This window comes from Bos grunniens, chromosome 29 (assembly GCF_055505025.1).
Source record: "Bos grunniens cultivar Pamir isolate PY7600 chromosome 29, Bosgru_T2T1.0, whole genome shotgun sequence".
In the NCBI taxonomy this organism is placed as follows: Eukaryota; Metazoa; Chordata; class Mammalia; order Artiodactyla; family Bovidae; genus Bos; species Bos grunniens.
The window spans coordinates 46,125,837-46,136,220 of record NC_141193.1 but is presented as its reverse complement, the minus strand read 5'-3'; positions in this window follow the sequence as shown (position 1 = coordinate 46,136,220).

The window sequence follows — 10,384 nt, the reverse complement described above, 5'->3', positions numbered from 1 at the left end:
AGATTTCTTTCCTTCTACTAACCCTGGGGTTCTTCATTTCTTCCTTTTCTAGTTGCTTTAGGTGTAGAGTTAAGTTATTTATTTGACTTTTTTCTTGTTTCTTGAGGTGTGCCTGTATTGCTATGAACTTTCCCCTTAGGACTGCTTTTAAAGTGCCCCACAGGTTTTTTTTTTTTTTTTTTTTTTTTTCATTTTCATTCGTTTCTATGCAAATTTTGATTTCTTTTTTGATTTCTTCTGTGATTTGTTGGTTATTTCAGCAGCGTGTTGCTCAGTCTCCATATGTTGGAATTTTTAATAGTTTTTCTCCTGTAATTGAGATCTAATCTTACTGCATTGTGGTCAGAAAAGATCCTTGGAATGATTTCTATTTTTTTGAATTTGCCAAGGCTAGCTTTATGGCCCAGGATGTGATCTATCCTGGAGAAGGTTCCATGTGCGCTTGAGAAAAAGGTGAAATTCATTGTTTTGGGATGAAATGTCCTATAGATATCAATTAGGTCTAACTGGTCTATTGTATCATTTAACGTTTGTGTTTCCTTATTAATTTTCTGTTTAGTTGATCTATCCATAGGTGTGAGTGGGGTATTAAAGTCTCCCACTATTATTGTGTTATTGTTAATTTCTCCTTTCATACTTCTTAGCATTTGTCTTACATACTGCAGTGCTCCCGTGTTGGGTGCATATATATTTATAATTGTTGTATCTTCTTCTTGGATTGATCCTTTGATCACTATGTAGTGACCTTCTTTGTCTCTTTTCAGAGCCTTTGTTTTAAAGTCTATTTTATCTGATATGAGTATTGCTACTCCTGCTTTCTTTTGGTCCCTATTTGCATGGGAAATCTTTTTCCAGCCCTTCACTTTCAGTCTGTATGTGTAACCTGTTTTGAGGTGGGTCTCTTGTGGACAACATATGTAGGGGTCTTGTTTTTGTATCCATTCAGCCAGTCTTTGTCTTTTGGTTGAGGCATTCAACCCATTTACGTTTAAGGTAATTACTGATAAGTATGATCCCGTTGCCATTTACTTCATTGTTTTGGGTTTGAGTTTATACACCGTTTTTGTGTTTCCTGTCTAGAGAATATCCTTTAGTATTTGTTGGAGAGCTGGTTTGGTGGTGCAGAATTCTCTCAGCTTTTGCTTGTCTGAAAAGCTTTTGATTTCTCCTTCATACTTGAATGAGATCCTTGCTCGGTACAATAATCTGGGCTGTAGGTTATTTTCTTTCATCATTTTAAGTATGTCTTGCCATTCCCTCCTGGCTTGAAGAGTTTCTATTGAAAGATCAGCTGTTATCCTGATGGGAATTCCCTTGTGTGTTATTTGTTGTTTTTCCCTTGCTGCTTTTAATATTTGTTCTTTGTGTTTGATCTTTGTTAATTTGATTAATATGTGTCTTGGGGTGTTTCGCCTTGGGTTTATCCTGTTTGGGACTCTCTGGTTTTCTTGGACTTGGGTGATTATTTCCTTCCCCATTTTAGGGAAGTTTTCAACTATTATCTCCTCAAGTATTTTCTCATGGTCTTTCTTTTTGTCTTCTTCTTCTGGAACCCCTATGATTCGAATGTTGTAGCGTTTAATATTGTCCTGGAGGTCTCTGAGATTGTCCTCATTTCTTTTAATTCGTTTTTCTTTTATCCTCTCTGATTCATTTATTTCTACCATTCTATCTTCTAATTCACTAATCCTATCTTCTGCCTCTGTTATTCTACTATTTGTTGCCTCCAGAGTGTTTTTAATTTCATGTATTGCATTATTCATTATATATTGACTCTTTTTTATTTCTTCTAGGTCCTTGTTAAACCTTTCTTGCATCTTCTCAATCCTTGTCTCCAGGCTATTTATCTGTGATTCCATTTTAATTTCAAGATTTTGGATCAATTTCACTATCATTATTCGGAATTCTTTATCAGGTAGATTCCCTATCTCTTCCTCTTTTGTTTGGTTTGGTGGGCATTTATCCTGTTCCTTTATCTGCTGGGTGTTCCTCTGTCTCTTCATCTTGTTTAAATTGCTGAGTTTGGGGTGTCCTTTCTGTATTCTGGCAGTTTGTGGAGTTCTCTGTATTGTGGCGTTTCCTTGCTGTGTGTGGGTTTGTACAGGTGGCTTGTCAAGGTTTCCTGTTTAGGGAAGCTTGTGTCGGTGTTCTGGTGGGTGGAGCTGTATTTCTTCTCTCCGGAGTGCAATGAAGTGTCCAGTAATGAGTTATGAGATGTCTATAGTTTCGGGGTTACTTTGGGCAGCCTGTATCTTGAACCTCAGGGCTGTGTTCCTTTGTTGCTGGAGAATTTGCTTGGTATGTCTTGCCCTGGAACTTATTGGCCCTTGTGTGGTGCTTGGTTTCAGTGTCGGTATGGAGGCATTTGATGAGCTCCTGTCAATTAATGTTCCTTGGAGTCAGGAGTTCTCTGGAGTCAGGGTTTGGACTTAAGTCTCCTGCTTCCGGTTATCGGTCTTATTTTTACAGTAGTTTCAAAACTTCTCCTTCTATACAGCACCATTGATAAAACATCTACATTAAAGATGAAAAGTTTCTCTACTTTTCACAGAAATTTCTAGATTTCTGTGACTTGAGGTCTCTCCTCAATTAAAATTTCACATGGGTTTGGGTGGATTCTGGAATTTGATGATGGACAGGGAGGCCTGGTGTGCTGCTGTTCATGGGGTTGCAAAGCGTCAGACATGACTGAGTGACTGAACCAAACTGAACTGAGCAGTGACCTTGGTTCACCAGCCTAGAATGGGGGAAAATCTAAGTAAAGTTTACCTTTTGCCTGAAGGTTATCTGAAGGAGTGAATAAGAAGTGCACACTCAGTTTCTGTTCAGTAACAGAGACATTTATGCTTATTATTGTTACTAACCTCACTCAACTGCATGTTATTAATAAAAGGGATTGCTGACCTGGGGTTTAAAACGCCTATTGAGTTGAATCCATTAAACCCTTTCTTATGCTAAGGCTATTCATACCCATGGCAGAAATATGGTGAAAGGGATCGTCCCCAAAGAGACCAAGTGGGAGGACACCCTTAGCAGAGTCATCACCTTGGTAGCCAGCGGTATGTAAGAATTGTTTGGGCATCAAATAAATGGGCTGGGAGAGAGGCATGGGAAACTCTTGGAGATGGGGAAAGCATCTCCCTTTATGTATGACCTTAAAGTTCAGAGGTATCTTTGCATGATGTAGCCGAAAGTGGGTGTCATCCCTGAATGTAGCAGAAATTTAGACACCAAGGAGAGCTTCTGTACTTAGTGCAGAAAAGGTGTTGGTACTTATGAAGAGAAATCAGAGAATTTTATTTCTGTGCCTAATTCCATCACCTTGGAAAGAATTTGTGTTGATCTTAGCTAAGTCTGAGTAATGATGTAAATATACTGGAAAGGGGCCAATAAAATTATGGTTTGGCTTCTAAGATTCTGGGAAAATGTCTGGGGAAATGTGCCTTCTGGAAAATGTCCTTAGTGAGAAAAACATAAAGAAATAGGTGGATGTCTCCTGATAGCAGCTGCCTCTGGATGACTGTTTGGGAATGGCCCACGTTTATTTCTTCTCTGACTCCAAGTTCTCAAAGTGCCCCCCAGGGCCCATCTTTGAGCCTCTTGGTCTTGGGAAAAGTCTTGACAGAATTTTTACTTCTTCCTCTTCTCACATCTTAGCTTGAATCTTTGCATGCAGTTTGCCGTGCTGATCCCAACTTTCTGAGAAAAAACACTAAGGTGACTGTCTCCTCTGAGCCATTCTCCTTTACTACCTTAAAAAAAAAACAAAAACAAAAACTGTTTTATTTATTTTTGGTTGCCCGAGGTCTTTGGTGCTAAGTACGCTTTTTTCTAGTTGAGGCAAGTGGGGGTGCCCTGTGGTTGAGGGCGCCTCCCTGCAGTGCCCTCTGTGCTGTAGAGTGGGCTCTAGAGGGCATGGGTTTCAGTAGTTTCACTCCCAGCTATAGGGCACAGGCTCAGTATTTGTGGGGCTCACGGTTAGTTGCTCCTTGACTTGGGCTATCTTCCCCGACCATGGATCAAACCGCGATCTCTACACTGCCGTCAGATTATTTACCAATGAGCCACAGGGCAGCCTTCTTTCACTACCTTAATATCACCCTGAATAATGTCTTTGTGAATCAGTGAATGGGTCCTTGATGATCCAGCCACCCTGTCTTTCTCTGCCTCCTGAATGTGTATCAGATTCAATCAACTAACCTAGAGAAATATGATGATCCAATCAGGATAAATCCAATGGGTACTCAGTAATCTAAACATGTATCCCTTTCTGATTGGGTTAGTAGTGGGACAGAGGGATGATGGGAATAAAAGGTTGTACTGGAGAAGAGATGCAGAATCTTCATACTCTGGAGACACCAGCAGGGCTCTCCATGTGTCTGACGTCTGAGCACCTTTCAGACACATCAGAGCAAGAAGTCACCTCCCTCATATAAGAACACCTTTTTTTTACCATTGACTAGCTAACACTTTCACTTTTCACTTTCATGCATTGGAGAAAGAAATGGCAACCCACTCCAGTGTTCTTGCCTGGAGAATCCCAGGGACAGGGGAGCCTGGTGGGCTGCCGTCTATGGGGTCACACAGAGTCGGACACGACTGAAGTGACTTAGCAGCAGCTAACATTGAAGGGTGGCCTGTATCTCTGGATGTAGCGAGAGTTTTCAAAAAAACCATTTCTCTCACATGAACACATTTCATGTCTTGATTTTGCCTAGCAGTGTAATTTTGCCTGAATCTCAAACATTTTGATTTGTGCTTTAGCTGATATAAATTTTTTTTTAATATAAATTTATTTATTTTAATTGGAGGTTAATTACTTTACAATATTTATTGGTATTGTCATACATCAACAGGAATCCGCCACAGGTATACACGTGTTCCCCATCCTGTACTCCCCTCCCTCCTCACTCTCTGTACCATCCCTCTGGGTCGTCCCAGTGCACCAGCCCTAAGCAACCAGTATCATGCATCGAACTTGGACTGGCGATTCATTTCATATATGATATTATACATATTTCAATGCCATTCTCCCAAATCATCCCACCCTCTCCCTCTCCCACAGAGTCCAAAAGACTGTTCTATACATCTGTGTCTCTTTTGCTGTCTCGCATACAGGGTTATTCTTACCATCGTTCTAAATTCCATATATATGCATTAGTACACTGTATTGGTTTTTTTTTTTCTGGCTTACTTCACACTGTATAATTTTAAATGACTTTACCAAGGAGATATTTTTAATGAAAAACATCCATTTAGAATTTTATTTCATGAAATTTAAGATATTCTGACACAATGGCATTCATGTTGGGGGTAACTGAGGTTAGCTGTGCTGGTCCACATGACTCTCATCTGCCCATTAATGTAGAGCTCTAAGGATGATGTGCAGCTCTTCCCCAATTAAAGACTGGAGTGAACTCTCAGGCTTCTAGGTACCCACTTTCTAGGGGGACCTGCATCATGCAAAGCAATGGGTGGAACTGAACAGGCTAGTGATTGTCTTTTTTCCTCTTTGGCCAGAGTGTCATATGAGCTAACTGAGGCACTTCCACCCTGCCAGAGCAGTGACCTTGGACCTAGTAGGTCCTTCTGAAAGGTTGGGAGATTGTCTTAGGTGTGCTGCTGCTTGGCCTGACATGGATGCCTTGTTCCTTGGCAGTTTCCACAGGACTCCTCTTCTTGTAGAGTCAGGACAAATGTCTGGAACCCACCCAGATTCCTGGATCTGGCAGGAAAGCACCTGCTGAGGAATGACGATTTGGCCTTTTCTGCTTTGGAGGATCTGCCCAGGGAGCTTTTCCCACCCCTCTTCATGGAGGCATTCTATGGGAGACACATCGAGACCCTAAGCCAATGGTGCAAGCCTTTCCCTTTGTCTGCCTGCCTCTGGGGAGCCTCATTGCCCTGCCTCATGTGGGGCCCTTACAAGCAGTGCTGGAAGCACTTGATGTTCTGCTGGCCCAGAAGGTTCATTCCAGGTGAGTGTGATCAAGGCACCCTGATAAAATCCTGGGTGTACCAGGGGAGACAACTGGGTTGAGGGCAAGTGGATGGAAAGGGTTCTGAAGATGGCAATGAAGAAGCCTTCGCTTGCTAAGGGAAATAGCTTCTGGAAGCATTTGAGTGCCTTTAGTGAATGGGAGCCTGAAAGAACATTCAGAACTTCCTCACCTACATCCTCAGGTGGTTGGAGCAGACTAAATCCTCCATCCACCTGTACAGTAAGAAGCCGAAAACTGTCTCTATGCCCGTGGATGGCACTGTGAAGTTCCTGAGCATGGTGCAGCTGGATGTGTCCAGGTGAGTGGGAATCGGCCGTGGCATCTGTCCATGCTGGCTACGTCTGCTCCTTTTCTGGGAAAGATGAATAATTTGCAGAGACTCTGCCTCTCTCCCATCACCCGACTGCCTTCATGAAGCAGGAGTAGGATCACATTGTCCAAATTACCCCTCAGTTCCTGAGGCTGGGCCACCTCCTGGATCTCCATCTGGAGTCTCCCTCCCTTCCTGAAGGATGCCTGAACCAGATGCTCAGGTGAGAGTGGACCACAAGCTGGATAACACTGAACACAACCCTAGAATTTAAAAAGTACCCTCTCCTTTCTTGCACTCTCCTGAAGCGTGGCATCCAATAACCACACAAATGTAGGGGGTAGGGGGCTGAACTGGTCTCATGGCTCTTGTGAGATACCTGGCTGGGGAGATACAGAGGATTGACTGGGATGTTTGCATCCCAGCATTTGTAATTCCCTCCCTTTGTGGAGGTGTCTATGTTGAAATGATAAAATTAAGTAAGTTAGAAATGACATTGAAGTGAGGTAACTACATCACATCCAAGCATTCTTGAAGAGAAGCTCTATGCTCCACAGGTTTGTGCCCACAGTGGACCTGTTAATTAACATGTGGGAAAAGCATGATTATGGAGATGATGTTATTCAAGCTGAGAGAAAAGGATAATAAAAAGTGATTGAAAGTTGAAGATGATGCAGGGATGTATGTAAGCCCCTTTGGTCTGGCATCACATTTCATGTTGTGGAATCTTGTTTAAGTTGGTCTCGCTAGAGCCACTCTGGCCAGAGATATAGGCATCCAGAGCTCAACCTTGACTGAAGCGTTAACTGAAATCATTTTTATTTTTATTTTTTTATTTTTTTTAAATTTAATTTAATTTTTATTTTTTTAATTTTTTTTTCTAATTTTATTTTATTTTTAAACTTTACATAATTGTATTAGTTTTGCCAAATATCAAAATGAATCCGCCACAGGTATACATGTGTTCCCCATCCTGAACCCTCCTCCCTCCTCCCTCCCCATACCATCCCTCTGGGTCGTCCCAGTGCACTAGCCCCAAGCATCCAGTATCGTGTATCGAACCTGGACTGGCAACTCGTTTCTTACATGATATTTTACATGTTTCAATGTCATTCTCCCAAATCTTCCCACCCTCTCCCTCATTTTTAAATCTCATCTCCCAACACTAATATTCAGTGATGTCCAAACTCAATGGAGACTCTCTCTGGCTCTCACTGTTCTAGTGATTCCATGACCTTCATTCATCCATAAGGAAGTGGGGTGTGTTGACTCTACTTGATAGATGAGGAGGTGTACCTTCCAGATTCTGTGACGTGACTTAATCCTGCAGTGAAGGTGACAGTGCTCAGCCTAGCATGAGACGTGACAATCAGTGTATTGACCCTGAATTGATGGTCAGACCAATGATAGTTCTGTACAAACCATTTGTCTATCGCGTGTGTGCAACCTAGCACTCCAGTTTCCAAGAACTAATTATTTGGTTTCTCCCCAGGTGCCTGCCATCCCCCTTGAACAACCTGTCAATAACCAACTGCTGGCTGACAGAATCAGACTCTACCCACCAGTCCCAGAGCCCAAACGTCAGTCAGCTAAAGGGCCTGGTTCTGAGTGGGGTCACCATGACTAACTTTAGACCTGAGGTCCTCCATGTTCTGCTGGAGAAAGTTGCAGCCACCCTCCAGGACTGACTGCATTTAGGTCTGTGTGGGATCAAGGACTCCCGGGTGGAGGCCATCTTGTCTGCCCTGAGCCACTGCTCCCAGCTCAGGCACTTCAGTCTGGGCAGGAAACCTCCTGTCCAGCCTCTCATGGAGAAGCTGGTCCGACAGCCCACTGGGTTGCCTGGTTTAATGCAAGAGTGTCATCCTGCCCCTCAGGAGAGTTACAGACTTCAGGGTATTTTCCTGGAAGCGAGACTTGCCGAGCTTTGGGCTCAGCTGTTGGAGATTCTGAGAGCCTCAGGATGTCCCAGGGCCTGTGGCTTAGCTTCAGCCCCGTCCTCCCTGTGGTGAGGGCATCACGTGGTGCCCATTTTACACAGGTATACTGCCCCTGCCTAGAGCACTGGCTCCATCAGGAGCTTTCTTCTGTGTGCTCGGAAACTGAAATCTAAAACATGGGGATATCGTGGAGGGAAAACAGCATGGTTTCAGCATGTGCTCACTGTGGATGTGAAAAGGAACAGCAATCCTCGGGGGCGGGGGTTGCTGTGGAAATGTAGACTCTGGAAGGGGTCGGACTGGCATGGACATGGGCTTCTAGAATCTAATATGACACCTGGATACGTGCTGGACACTCACATGTTGCAATTATCCTTGGGAAGATAGTTGTAAAGAAACTGTCAGGAAGAAAGTTATCTTCTTGGTGATCTAAACAGGAAGGAAATCTAAAACGAGAGTGGATAAACAGATCCATATGACTTATTTCATTGTTAAGCAAGAAACTAATATGACATTGTAATGCAAATCTACTCAATAAAAATGAATTAAAAGATAAGTAAATAAAGAGACGCTCATGGAAAACCAACTGCTGTCCTCCATGATATATTGTTCTGTGTGCGTGTGCACATGCGTGCTTAGTCATTCCATTGTGTCCAACTCTTTAAGACCCATAAAGAGTAGCCTCTTCTGTTCATGGGATTCTCCAGAGAAGACTATTGGAATGGGTAACGATTGCCTTCTCCAGGGGACCTTCCCGATCCACGGCTTGAACCCTGCACCATAGGTAGATTCTTTGCCATCTGAACCACCATGTAATGTAAGCTTCCTGGGAGCAACTCTTACCTCCTTGCTTATTTCTTTGGCTGTTCAGTGGACTAATACACACAGAGGGTAACACAGCATCCGATGAACTATTGGAATGAAGAGCACTCTGCAGGGCTCTCCCTGCTGACTCAGGCCATGACCTTGGGCATGGGTATTCTTCATGCTTCTATCAGTCGGTGTATAAGTCAGTTTCTTGCCTTTGTGTGTCCTTCACTGTCAAAGGCGAGGTCTTCAGTTCTGTTAAGTTTTGCACACTGCCAACAAGATTGAGACTGGTTCTCACTGTTCCATGCCTGTCAGGAAGGAGGAGTTATAATCAATACAATCAATTATAGGAGTGGTATATAGAAGTGATATAGGAGTGATTATAGGAATGATATAGGAGGAGATATAATTGAGTTGTGACCAGACATTCAAAGTCTTTTAAGTAAAATGCTAAAATGTAAAAAAAAAAAAAAAAAAAAATGACATGGATTTTATTTCCACACCACATTCTAGATTTATATCAGTTTGGGTGGTTGATCATATCAGAATAGGTTGATAGTTTCCATTACAGTTCCAGTCTCTCCCTATTAGAAAAGTCAAGGGTAGCTTGTCTGGACATCAGAATGTTCAAATGTAAAAGAAATATATGTTATGTATTACATATGACTCACAGTCAGCTCTCCCTATCCTCTGTTCATCATCCTCAGATTCAGTCAACTACATATGATTTTTTTAACTACTGTTAAAAAAATAAATCTTTGTCTAAGTGACCCTGAGCAGTTGAACCAGGTGTTGTTCAAGATTCACCTGGTACAGACACATACATAGTTTCAGAAGAAGCTGACATGATTACAGACTCTATAGTCCCACTGTGGTGTTGAAGACTCTGGAGAGTCCCTTGGACTGCAAGGAGATCCACCAGTCCATCTAAAGGAGATCAGTCCTGAATATTCATTGAAAGGACTGATGCTCAAGCTGAAGCTCCAATACTTTGGCCACTGATGCACAGAACTGACTCCTTGGGAAAGACCCTGATGCTGCAAAAGATTGAAGGCAGGAGGAGAAGGGAATGACAGAAGATGAGATGGTTGGATCCCATCACCAACTCGATGGACATAAGTGAGTAGGTTCTGGGAGTTGATGATGGACAGGGAAGCCTGGCGTGCAGCAGTCCATGGAGTTTCAAAGAACTGGACACAACTGAATGACTGAACTGAACTCATAGTCCCACCATCTTCTATCTGTTGCTAGAGAACTAGAAAAGGCTGTGGTATAATTCAGACCTAATCTTAATGGTATTCACTTCAGTTCAGTTCAGTCAC